The sequence below is a fragment of the Macrotis lagotis genome, chromosome X, assembly GCF_037893015.1.
Source record: "Macrotis lagotis isolate mMagLag1 chromosome X, bilby.v1.9.chrom.fasta, whole genome shotgun sequence".
NCBI lineage: Eukaryota > Metazoa > Chordata > Mammalia > Peramelemorphia > Peramelidae > Macrotis > Macrotis lagotis.
In genome coordinates, this window is record NC_133666.1 from 25,908,724 (window position 1) to 25,922,626 (window position 13,903).

Genomic DNA, 13,903 nt, shown 5'->3' on the forward strand with positions numbered 1-13,903 from the left:
CCCTCCCTCTTTTCCTTTTTCCTCACTCTTCCTCCCTTCCTATTTCTTTCCCTCTCTTTTATTATTTTCTTCCCTCCCTTTCCTCTTTCCCTTCTTCCCTTTCTCCTTTTCTTCCATCTCTGTCTTCTCTCTTCTCCCTTCACATTCCTCCCTTTACTCCCCCTCTTCCTTTCTCTCTTCATTTCCCCCATTCCCAGTGCTCTTACAGACCATCCTCATCCTTTCCTCCCTCCCTCCCTCCCTCCCTCCCTTCCCTCCTTCCTTCCTTCCTTCCTCCCTCCCTCCCTCCCTCCTTCCTTCCTTCCTTCCTTCCTTCCTTCCTTCCTTCCTTCCTTCCTTCCTTCCTTCCTTCCTGAGTCATCCAGAGAGAGAGGAATTATCACAGGAAGAAGTTTAAGGAGTAGTGATTGGTGACTCTGTGCTGAGAGGTTCAGAGGTGGATCTGACAGAAACAATGGCGAGGTCTGCTGTCTTCTCAGGTCACGCAGCCCAGATATGACCTAGAGTCCCCTGCGCCTTTTCCAGACTGAATCACACTATTCACTAATAGTGACTCAGGTAGGGACAAATGATACTGCCCGAAGGAACCTAGGAAGGCTAGGGATTATGAAGTCCTGGACAAGCAATTGAAGATCTCAGAGGCAGAGGTAATATTTCCATCATCACTGCCAACTGAAGGGTTATGAGAGAGGCTTTAGAAGCGAAAAGCCGATTTGGGAAATGAATAACTGTCTAAGAAGATAGTGTCTGAGAACATGGTATGGATTTTAAAACCATGATTCAGAATATAGGAATGATGGACTCTTGGCTAGGGATGGATCCACTTAATATGGGCTGATAACATTTTCCTATAATCTTGAAAATTTCCTTGAGAAGGCTTTAAACTTCTTGAGAAGGGAAGCTGCCCACATACAACTATCAACTCAGATTCCATAGAGAGTAGTAAGTATAACTACAGGGAAGGGAAGGGAAGGGAAGGAAGCAATAGTAGAGTTAGCAATAGTAAAGCCCAGTAACTTCTAGAAGGCAATTTTCAAAAAGAAAGTCAGCCTTAGTTTTCTGTACACTAGAACACTTCTACTACTACTGCTACTACTACTACTACTACTACTACTACTACTACTAAATAAATAAATAAAAGAATGACCTAGAGATCCTGATAGAAGGAGACAAATCTGACTCCCTAGGGTTTATAGGATTCTAGATCCAAAGTGAAACTAGCTCATTTCTCAGATAAGAAAGCCAAAGCCCAAAGAAATCAAGTGATTTGCCCAAAGTCACACAGAACCAAGATTCAAACTCAGGTCCTCTGACTACAATGTCAGCACTTTCCTCACTGTACTGCACTGCTTTCTCGATATCCCTGGGTTAAGACTCATGACTAGAAAGTGGCCCAAAAAGGCATTGCATTATTCCAAAAGAACAGGATAGATAAAGGATATTCCACACACTTCATGTGTGGAAGTCTAGGAGCCCAAAGGTTGAAGCAGGTGGAGAGCATTTAGATGAAGATGAATGGATGGAAAACCAGAAGCAATATTTTCATGAACGAATACCAGAGACCACCTAGAGAAAAAGAGGATTTGGACAAGGCTTGAGGGAAACAAATCACAGACCTGACACAGGGTCATGATATAGTAGGGATGGGGAACTTTAATTATCCGGACATTTTCTGGTGCTTTCCCTTTCTCTCTCTGTGTGTTCGTCAAAAGCAGAACAGTTGATAAATTCTTGACTTGCTTTAATGATATCATTCTTCAAAAGGTAGAGGAAATGACAAGTGAAAGAGCTATTCTGGATCCAACTCTGGGCAACAAGAAGGAAGGCATTGCTGAAGTAGAAATGATGAAAACTTGGGGGAAAGCAATTTCCCTATTAATAAAGCTGTGATGGAGAAGGAAAAGCAAACTAAATGTAGTCGTACCCCTTTGATGTACCCCTGGAATTTGGGGGAGCAGATTTTAAGGAAAGTTAGGCAGGATCAATGGGCTTAAAATTCTACAGGGGAGAGAGAACAAATGCTTGTTAATTGAGAAAGTAAAACAATAAAGGCAAATACTTCCACTCCCCCTTCCCATAAAGTTAACCTGCTTATTTAAAAAAAATATCTAGGGGCATTGGTCCAAGATTGATGGGAAGCTACAAGAATTAGGTTTTGAAGATAAAAACACAAATCATACTAAAGAAAAGAGAAGGGGTCGCTTCCTAAAGACATCAATGGCGGTACACAGCAAATTCATTGACTAACAGATCAAAGAGGAGCCAAGGGAGGATGAATTCCAAAGCATTGAACAGTCTTATAAGAATAGTATTGGGAGTGTCAGAGGTCAGAATAAGCAGACACTGGGGGGCTTTTCTTTTTTTGCAAGGCAATGGGATTAAGTGACTTTCTCAAGGTCACACAACTAGGTAATGATTCCAGATTTGTCTGAGATCAGATTTGAACTCAGGTCCTCCTGACTCGGGGTCAGTGCTCTATCCACTGCACCACCTTACCTGCCCTACACTGTTTTTTAAAAAACTATATTGGGGCAAAAAAGAAGGTCAAAGAAGGAACAGAACTTCTGTTAGGAGGGGTGGGATGAGCATAATGGATGATGGAAGGAAAGGCAGGACTACTCCTGAGTTATTTAATTTCTGTTCCCCCTCTCTTTTTTGAGGTTTTTTTTTTGGCAAGGCAATGGGGTTAAGTGACTTGCCCAAGGCCACACAGCTAGGTAATTATTAAGTGTCTGAGGCTGGATTTGAACTCAAGTACTCCTGACTCCAGGGCCAGTGCTCTATCCACTGTGCCACCTAGCTGCCCTTCTCTCTCTTTTTTGCAGGAAATAATATTTTATTTATTTTTTCAACTACATGCAATGATAGTTTTCAACAATCTGTTCTCTTTTAAGGAGACTGAATTTTGAACTGGGAAGAAAAGAACAAAAATAGTTCATAGATTCAAAACTCATAAGTAAGGCACTCAAAAGAAAAAACCTACCTGGGGGGTAGCTAGGTGGCACAGTGGATAGAGCACTGGCCCTGGAGTCAGGAGGACATAAATTCAAATCCAGTCTCAAACACTTAATAGTTAACTAGCTGTGTGAGCTTGGGCAAGTCACCTAACCCCATTGCCTTGTAAAAACGAGCAACCCCCCCCCCAGAATCCACTTACCTGCCTTCTGAATGAACTACATATCCCAGGGAAGCAGAAGAAGGGGGAGCCACTGGTCCTGATTTTGAGAGATCACAGAAAGTCAATTTTCCTAAGGCTATGACCTATAAACTATAAGCCAGTGAACTTGGCTTAGATGCCTGGCAAACTTCTAGAATGTAGTAGTAAAAGGATGGTTTGTGCCCATTTAGAAGAGACATGGAAGTCATAAAGAGACTATGGCTTCATTGAGAATATGCCAGACCAGATTCATCTTGTCTCTTTGGGTTTGCAAAGGACTGTACATATTATCTCATTTGATCCTTACAGCAACTCTGGGAAGCCAGGTGCCATTATTATTCCTATTTTACAAATGAGGCAACTGAGGCTGTAAGAGGTTAAGTGACTTCTCCAGGGACGTATTTGGATTCAGATCCTTCTGACTAAACGACCAGCATTCTCAGTTATTGTACCACCGCAGGATATAGTATATATGTTTCAGCAAACAATCTGATAAACCTCCTGTTATGTTTGTGGACAAGATAGAGAGCTGTGGGCTAGACAATGGCATAGTAAGATGGATTCACATCAAATGGAAGAGATAGAAACTTTAGACCAGACATGTGATTTATGTCTCTCTTGGAGCTCAAGTCCAATATGGGCAGAAGACACAACCCCACATCATTTCCATATCCTTTAATGCAGTTGGTGCAAGTGTTTTTAGGATAGAACCAAGGTCATGGTGAAATCTAAAGGGGAAGGTCGTTACTGATCTTCAAAGAGTCCGAATACTGGGGTGAAGGCATACGCATTGTCTCCCACTGTTGCAATGTGGACTTCTCTTAATGTTTTCTTGCCCATGGTCAATTCAAGCAATTCCAAAGAGATTTTCAGTAATGTGAAGAGAATTTTACCTCAGTTGGCAGCAAACAGAATAGAGAGAGCACCTTTCAGACAAATCCATTGGATTGCTTAGTGCTTACTTTGTTTCTCTTTCCTATCCAGCAATTGTAGATTCTAACAGTTTTTAGAATCATTAGGTTTTAGGATTGAGGCTCAGGATTATGAGCTTTTGTTTAATCCCAATTAATCATCTGATAGGCAGCTGGGTGGCACTGGATCTGGAGTCAAGAAAACCTAAATTTAAATCTGTCCTCAGACACTTACTAGCAGGAGGGGGGTGCAGGGGATCCTGGACAAGTCACTTAACTCTGTCTCAGTTTCTACATCTGTAAAATGAGCTGGAAAAGGAAACAGAAGACCACTTCTTTTGCTATGAAAACCCCAGTTAGGACCATGAAGAGTCAGACATGACTGAAAATTACTGAGCAACAAAGTCAGCTGATATCCTTAAATCTACTGTATTTTTTAAAGATTTTGGGGGATGTCTTGTACTTTAATATCACAGTTATTTCTAAATATCCCCATACCCCCACTCACTCACCCACCACTTATCCTTCTCATATAATAAAGGAAAACAGCTAATCCATGTCCCTCAATAAAACTGTTTTCTTACAGGATATGTAATATTCTGTATTCATTGTCCTCCTTTTGAAGGAAAAAAGGAGATGTATTTCTTCAATGTTCTGGACCCTAGTTTCACATCAGTTTTCTTGGAGTTTTTGTTTCTATCCTATAAACTAAAGAAATTGAGGGAAAAAGACTAGACCCTATTCTGGAGATGGGAGCATTTATAGGATTGTTAATTGAGAGTGGGAAAGGATCTTTGAGGCCATCAAGTCTTCATTGCATAGATGAGGAAACTGAGGTCCAGACAGTTTAAGAAACTTAACTGAGGCCACACAAATAGCAAGGAGTAGGAACCAAGGTCCTCTGCCAACATCCCTTTCCCTTCAGCATACTCCCTTGGAACTGGAACTGGAATTTCCTTGGTCTGAGTAACTCCCAGGTGAGGAAAACCTCTCTCTCAGTGCAGGTCAGCACCTTCTCTGCTGGGCCAGCGCACACTGCAATGGGGACATTGTCTTTGAAATACTTGAAAAGTTGTTCACTTTTCTGAACCAAGTTATTTTTATATCAGGATGCTAAGGTTTCTGGTATAACATATGTCTCCCTTGGCTCCCTTCTGTTCGGCTTCGGTTTGTTTGTATCATGTTTAATCTTGTAAGCTGCCTTCAATCCTTTTGGAAGTAGGTGGGGTGGAAATCCTAAATCATAGGATCATCGAATCTTAGAGCTGGAAAGGACTTTAGAGACCAGAAATAAATATTGGGCTATGTCAGAGAAGCTGTGAACATACATTAGTATGATACATGCTCACACATACTTGAACGGGACCAGTCTTAAAATAGGTGTCCTTGCCCATTTATATTTCCTTTTCATTATCAGCTGCACAAATACTCAAAGGATCTGAGATCTCATTGGAGTGGAGAATTACCAGCAACTCTATGAAGTAAGTTGGGGAATAGAGACGGGGATGGAATTTGTGATTTCAAGGACATGGGGAATGGCCTGATGAGAAAATTCTCTGTAGCACTGTGCAATTTCCAGTCTTTGAGAAGTGGCTGGTGGCACTGAAAGGGTCAAAACCTTGCTCAGGGTCACCCAGCCAGTATCTGTTAGAAGTGGGTCTTCAATCCAGGTTTTCCTAGTTTTGAGGACAGCTCTCTACCCACTACTCCATCCTGCCTGTCAGGGCAGTAAGGAAAATAGTACAAGTATTATTAGTCCCATTTTACCTTTCCCGAGGCCATCTACCTCATGAGACTAAGAGCTGGGACTCTGACCTGGCTCTCTTGATTTCAAATTCAGAATTCTTTCTAATACATTAATCCCACCGGCTCCCTGTGAATGCAATGTGGAGAGGGAAGTTTCGGTCAACTCTACTCCCAAGGCATACAGATTGAATGACAGCCTGGACAGTCTGTCTGGTTTGTCTAGACCCTTTTGTTCCATTATGTAGGATTTAATTCCTCTTGTCCTTTCTGTATCTGAAAGAAGCATTTTTTCAAACTCAGACATTCTTCTACAGGGCCAAAGGAAGGGCAGTGTGTCCTTGACATTTCTGGCAGAGCAATAATTTGGGGTGCACCCTCATCAAGACTCATTTTATGCATGAGTTGGATGGACTAAGTGTTTCTTGGTCAGCTCACAGTGAAAAATGTCAAATACGGGATATTTATCCATCTCACAGGAGCATTGCATAGCCCACAGTGGCAAGTCATTTTTGAGTCTGTTTCAGTCTTTACTGCTGCTCATTTCCTCCTTCACCACTCAAGGACTCCAGAATCCATCCGTAGGGCTTGGGGCTTTGGGCCAGAACAGTGAGCGTGGTCTATAGGACTCTCATAAGCGTTCTTTTATGTATTTTTGCTTTTTTACTTTGTTATTTGACAATTCGTTGTTGTTTTTCAGTCATTTTAGTCATGTCTGACTTTTTGCAAAGATAGTGGAATGCCATTTCCCTCTCCAGCTCATTTTACAGAGGCAAACAGGGTTAGGTGACTTGCCCAGGGTCCCACAGCATCTAAGTGTCTGAGGGCAGATTTGAACTCAAGATTCCTGATTCAAAGCCCAATACTTTATCCACTGTGTCACCTAGGTAGTTTGCCATTTGTTAAAAGAATGAAAAAAGTATGTTGTTTTATGTTAATTATATAAACAATAGAGTTTGTTCACCTATTCCCCAATTGCAGGTTACAGAATTTGTTTCTGAGTTTTTTGCTGCTGCAAATAATGCTGCTTTGCACATGCATGCACACACACACACACACACATACACGCAAACACACAAACACAATTTCCTACTGACAGCTTTTATTGTTGTCAATAAGCTCCTTGGGACATAAACTCAAATGCTAGGTCAAAACTGAAGTGTAGGACAGACAATAATTGTGTAATTTTTCTTGAAGAATGTTAAATTGCTTTCCAAAAGGTTTGGACTAAGTCAACAGCAAAGCACAACAGTAACAGTTTTCAAAATGTGATCTGAGGATCCCTGGGGGTTCCCAAGAACTATGAGTCCTTTTAGCGATCTGAAGCAAGCAGTAGCAACAACAAACTAAACTGCCACCATCACACAATGGTGGACTCGGAAGGCCTCAATTCAAATCTTACCTCAAATACTTTGCTGTGTGACCCGAGGTGAGACACTTAACTTTTCTCAACCTCAGTTTGCTCATCTGTAAAATGGAGATAATCATAATAAGATCCTATTTCACAGGGCTTATTGCAAGGATCAAATGAGATACTATATAAAAAGCACTTTGTATACCTTAAAGTACAAATGTAAGCTATTATCATTATTATTTTATTTATTTAAGGCAATGGGGTTAAGTGACTTGCCCTAGGCCACACAGCTAGGCAATTATTGTCTGAGGTATTTGAACTCAGATCCTCCTGACTCCAGGGCTGGTGCTCTAGCCACTGCGCCACCCAGCTGCCCCTATTATCATCATCATTATTACTACTATTCCATATACACTGAGAAGCTGTTGAATTCATGTATATTTACAAAATGCTTTTCTCATGTCTGTGACATTAGTAGTTCATGGAGAATCACTGCTCTCATTTTACAGATGAAGGAAGGAATTGAAGCGCAGAGAGGAGGAGGTGATGTACCCAGGCTAATAGAAATTGTAAGTGTCATAAATATTATTATTACTATTAATAATAATGATCCAGTATATTTATATGAGCACTTTAAGGCTTGGCAAATAATTCATTTCATACTCATAATTGCTGTTTTTATCCCCATTTTATGGAGAAGGTTAAATAACTCAACCAGGGTCACACTACTACTACTACTACCACCACTTCCACCACTACCAGCACTACCACCGCCACCACCACCCACCACTGCTACTGCTGCCACTGAGCTGCTGCTATTACTATCACTACTGCTATTACTACTATTACTTCCACTGCCACTGCTACCCCTACTACCATTGCTACTGCTCCTGCTGCTATTACTACTACTACTGCTACTGCTATTATTACTTCGACTACCACTACTACTAATCGCTACAATTTCTAGAGCACTTACTGTGTGCCAGGCACTGCACTAAGCACTTTACAAATATTTAAAAATATTGATCCTCACAGCAACCCTAGGAAGTAGAGGCTATTTCTACCCCCATTGTACAGATGAGGAAACTGAGGCAAGTAGAGATTAAGTGACTTGCCAAGAGTCACACAGCTAGCACAAGTATCTGAGAGGCTACAGCTATACTTACTTTGTTACAATACAAATGCAGATGACTAGAATATATGTTACCTAGAGACACATAAGAACAAGGGTAGTTCACATTTACATAGTACCCTAAAGTACGCAAAATGCTTCACATCCAAGATTTCTGTTGAGCCCTACAATAATCTTATCAGCTTAATATCTTCGTTTTATAGATATAGAAACTGAGGCACAAAGAGTGACTTTCCCAAGGCTTCATACATAGGAAATCCAAAAGTCAGGTCCTCTGACTCTCAGGCCTCATCTCTTAGCCAGGGACTGTGAATGTGTGAGCCTTTGTGAAGTCACTTGAAGAACAATAAACAAAGTTAAGCTTTTGTTTGTATCAGATTTCCAAAGGGCTTTAGCCACTGCTGGAGTGTCCTTTTGGGGGGAATTCCATGATACAGGGGGGCAGGCCAGCAGTACAAACTAAGGCTTTCTAGAGAGAGACATGGACTTCTTAGATGATTTGGGGATTAGAGAAGGGAGTAGAGGATCAAGCAAGTTATGTTTGCAGTGCAGAAGGTATGAGAAAGGGTTCACCTCTCTATTAGCCCCAAGTTCATTTTTCTTCCAGAAGGAGGCCAATTCCTTGGCTTTAGACTGGATGCTGGGCTGAAAGAGGGACTCACCACATTGTTGGAGGGTTGCTCTTGAACTCCAATTTGTTTTGCTTTTAGGGGAATTCTGGACCATAGGGTCTCTAAAGACAAGTGGATTTCCCTAGAGAGGGAGGGGGAATGGGATTGGCTTTGTGGATTGTTGCCAACTCTTTCTGAATTTTCTGTGGGATGAAATAAAGGTTGTTTTTGACTTCATATATGTATGCATTATAACCATGAGTACTTGCATGGAATTTGAGTATCCTGTTACCCACAATGTAAGTTGTATTTAGGCTATATTGTGGGGCAACTCTGAGTGGAAACCAAATGAACTAGAGACAGATTTTGTGGGGATGTCCCAAGATTGAAATTGGTCCATCTGAGTGCAAAGTCTGAGGTCCAGGGCCATAGGTTACAGAGCTCGATGCATGAGTGAGGACTTCTTTGAAAAGAATTATATTAAATTGTTTAGGAGCATGCATTATTACCATCTATTCCAGCAATGCTGGTGAAGAGAGTAATCTAGATACACTAAGCAAATCTCTATGTATGAGACATGGTCATGTCTAAGAAGTGATAGCAGGGAGCAGAAGATAGATGATTGCTTTGTAATTGCTTAGGTAAACTGGTAGAGATGCATATATTAAGCTGTGCCCACACCTAGCACTCTCCTTTATGACGTACTGTTCTGCCCATCACTCCTCATTTTTTTAAAAAAAGCATCTACAGTTAATTTCCATTTATCTAGTCTCCAGTGATCAGGTAACTGGAACATCTAGACTTCTTTTTAGCCTTCTCCTCTTAATGAGAAAGAGACAAATGACGTGCAGACGGATTCATTTTCAAAGCTACCTCTGGGCTATTGTACTCGGTCAGTACAGACCTAGGCAGTCTTCTCACCGTGAACATTAGTCTGCATCTAAGGACTGATATTCTGGAGGCTGACTCAGAGGCATTCTGATATACTGAAGTGTCTTCTCAGTTCTCAAAGAAAGATTGTGTTTCTTATGGTTTTAGTATTAACTGTGCATGAGTGTTGTATTGTATTTGGAAATTGACATCAGCCAGGTAAGGGTTTACATCTGGCAGCCTCGAACAAAAATAGGTTAAATGGTAATGGCACCAGTATGAAACTGGGGGCTAAATGGGAGAGTTGGAGGGGACAAATTAATAAGTCCACAGGGATAGCAGACAGCTGCTGAGAAGCTCCAGGAGAAAGGAGCTGGGACAAACCCAAGGAGGGGGAGGCCAGATCTATCCAGGGCATCAATGGAGTCTCCATTTTGGTACCACCCTTTTCTTACAGATGTCCTCTGTCCTCGTTTTTTTCCATGAAGCCATGCTATGACCACATTGGATAAGTTTCTGTTCCACAACATCCCCTGGGTCTGCATTCTTTTCTTTTACAAATAAATCAATAAATATTTATTGTTGGAGATACTATTCCAGGCGTTGGACTGGTTTGCTTGTTTTTTTCCCAAGGCAATGGAATTAAGTGACTTGCCCAAGGTCACACAGTTAGCTTATTATTAAGTTAGGTCCTGCTGACTTCAGGGATGGTGCTCTATCCACTGTGTCACCTGGTTGCCCCTATTCCAGTTGCTAGGAATGCAGAAACCAAAAAGGATTTAGTCTTTGGCCTCAAGGGATTTCCATCTTATTAGACACCATATATGTTGTGTTTGCAAATAATTTAATTAAATTAATTTAATTAAAGTCACTTATATTTGCATTCAAGGGAACTGAAATCTCATTTTTAATTCGGTTGTGTTTTAAGTTTTTTTTGCAAATGTATATTTACTTTGAACATATAGCAATAATAAAAGTAAAAAGAGATTTTGCCAACACCTCAGGTTCATTCTTCACTTACACCACCATGATTTCTGGGGAGAGTGAACTCAGATCAGGTACAATAAAGTTACTATATAGTCTTGGTCTAACCAGATCTCCTACCAGGTCCTACCACATCCCCAGACATCAATGGGATGGAAATCTTGGTAAAGATTCAGTGAACCTCATGTGATTTCCCTGTTTTTATCAGATCAGCCTCCAAAAATTAGGCTTTTTCCCACTCTTTAAGTAACAGGTCTACCTTGAGCTTGGTTTTCATGTTTGCTTCCTGAGATGATGACTAGCCCACTGCCTCAAAGTAACAAGAGAAGCCAAGATAGTTAGTAGGGTATTGCCAAGGGCCTTGATGTTTATAAGGGAAAAGCTTTCCACCTGGATGGGAATGGCTAAGTTCACTGGGCATTTTTCTTTCTTGAACCTTCGATATGTCATGAACACAGTGTGGACTTGGCTTACTCACAGACTCCAGGCGGACCCTTCTCATCCCAGAGGTTTCCAAGCAGCTTAGAAGGTAATTCTTTAGACTGAAGTTTTCATCTTTCCTTCCTTCTTTTTCTCAACCTCTTTTTCTCAGAAGTTCAGTGAGCATTTTTTCACCCTAGACATAAGTATATGGGTGAGAGTTTTTATATATATATATACACTTACATACATATATATATATATTTGTCTATGTGTAGATCTACACACATGTGAATATATGGCTCTGTATACTTGTGTATGCATGCTTGTAAGTTTACTGGTCATTTTCCCATCCAAGTCATATGTTCATGGAAAATGACCACTAAGTTCATAATATGTATATGTAAATATATGCATGCTTACACGCATATCTATAACACACATGTATATTTATATAAATATATAGGAATTTATAATTTCCTGGGGAAAAACATACACGTGGGTGTGCATGTGTACAAATATATACAGACACATATAGGAATCCTGTCTATACCATCTCTGACAAGTTGTCATCTAGCCTTTGCTTGAAGTCCTCCAAAAAAGAGGGACCCACCACTTCTGCAGGGAATCCAGTTTACTCTGGGATAGCTCTCATTTTTACAGTGTTTTTCCCAACAGAAAACCCAAATTTGACTCAGCAGTTTCCCCCACTAGATGCTAGTCCTACCATCTGGGATCAAACAAAACGAATTGAATTCCTCTTCTCCATGGCATGCTTTCAAATGTTTGAGTCCAAGAGCACTTCCAGTTCCTTCAGGAAAGCGTGATATCTCATTGTTTCCAAGCCTAGGCTCTTCACCCTGTAGCTCCTCCTTTCAAATGAGTAAGAAAAACCCTAAGGATTCCCCCCCCCCCCAAGAATGAAAATTCTCCTTTAAATAAAAATACTTTCCACCCACCAATCCCTCTATATTCCTATAGTTTCAAAGTAGGCCAGATCCATCCTCCCAAAGCCAGACTTGTGTTTGACAGCTTCTAATTTTATGCCAGAAGGAATCTTGGAGGGACAAGAAGTTTTCTTGATGGCAACTCATTACATGCAGAAATTTCTAGAAATGAGATCAGATGGTTTATAAATTCTTTTCTTTTTATTTAAATTCAATTTTATTTTATTTTCCTGTTTGAATTCTTTTCTTCTCACCTATCTACCCTCCTATGGAGAAAGCAAAAAAACCTATTACAATCATGTATAGTTGAGCAAAACCAATTTCCACAGTGGTCATGTTAAAAAACAGTCACAATCTGCATCCTAAGTCTATTACCTGGAATTGTGGTTGGTCATTGTGTTGATGAGAGTTCCTAAATCTTTCAAAATGTCTTTTTTTTAGACAATATCATTATTATTGTATGTTCATATGTGTACATATAGGCACACACATATATGTATATGTCTATATATCTCTATCTGTCTTTCTGTCTCTCTAGCTGTCTGTCATTCTAGTTCTGCTCACTTCACTCTGCACGAGTTCATGCAAGTTTTCCAAAATTTCTCTATAACTATTCTCTTCATCATTTCTTCTTTTTTTTAAAAAAAATTCCTACATGTGCAGTGATGCAAAACATTTCCATAATTATCATGTTGTGTAATAAAAAACAGAGCACCCCCCGAACAAACCTCAGGAAAAATAAAGTAAAAAAGTCTGCTTCAATCTATATTCAGACACCATCAGTTCTTTCTTTGGGGATGGTTAGTATTTTTCATCATAAGTCCTTCAGAATTGTTTTGAATCATTGTGTTGCTGTAAATTACTAAGTCATTCACGGCTGATCATCTTACAATATTGCCGTTACTTTGTCCATAGCACAACTCATGTAAGACTTTCCAGGTTTTTCTGAGAGTATACTACTCATGATTTCTTTGTTGGTTGGGTTTTTTGGTTTGTTTTTTTGCAAGGCAATGGGGTTAAGTGATTTGCCCAAGGCCACGCAGCTAGGTAATTATTAAGTAAGTGTCTGAGGCTGGATTTGAACTCAGTTCCTCCTGACTCCAGCGCCAGTGTTCTATCCACTGCGCCACCTAACTGCCCCAGCTCATGATTCTTTAAAACCATAGTATCCAAGCACAATCCCATACCACAGTTTGTTCAGCCATTTCTCAATTTCCAATTCTTTGCCACCAGAAAAAAAGTTAATATAAATATTTTTTGTACATATAGGTCCCTTTCCTTTTTGTTTTTTGGGATAGACACCCACTTGTGGCATTGCTAGGTCAAAGGGAATGTATGGTTTTAAAGCTCTTGGGGCAGAGTTCCTAATTGCTCTACAGAATGATTGAATTAGTTCACAACTCCAACAGTACATTAAAGTAGCATTTTTTTCCACATCCCCTCCAACAGTTGTCATTTTCCTTTTCTGTCCTATAAACCAATATAATAGGTATGAGGTAGTACCTCTGAAGTGTTTTAATTTTCATTTCTTCAATCAATTAAAAAATTAGAACATTTTTATATGACTATAGAGGGTCTACATGATCTATTTTTTAAAGTGTTTTTCTTCAATATTTTTGGGTCTCCTTTACCAAGCTATTTATTGATTTGTCATATTTTTCCAATTTTTCCTCTACCTCTCTTACTTGATTTTCAAAATCTTTTTTGAGCTCTTCCATGGCCTATGACCAAGTCATATTTTTCTTGGAGGCTTTAGATATAGGAGTTTTGACTT

General features: G+C 40.1%; 1 long non-coding RNA gene across 5 annotated transcripts in view; it reads left to right on the top strand.

Moving 5' to 3' along the window:
* Positions 1–13,903, top strand: part of LOC141503034 (uncharacterized) — a 75,858-nt gene that overhangs the window by 49,483 nt on the left and 12,472 nt on the right. For all 5 annotated transcript variants that reach the window (XR_012472746.1, XR_012472745.1, XR_012472744.1 and 2 more), the window contains 2 exons: positions 5,486–5,549; positions 7,675–7,734. This is a non-coding gene — a long non-coding RNA (uncharacterized LOC141503034). The remainder of the gene's footprint in view (positions 1–5,485; positions 5,550–7,674; positions 7,735–13,903) is intronic.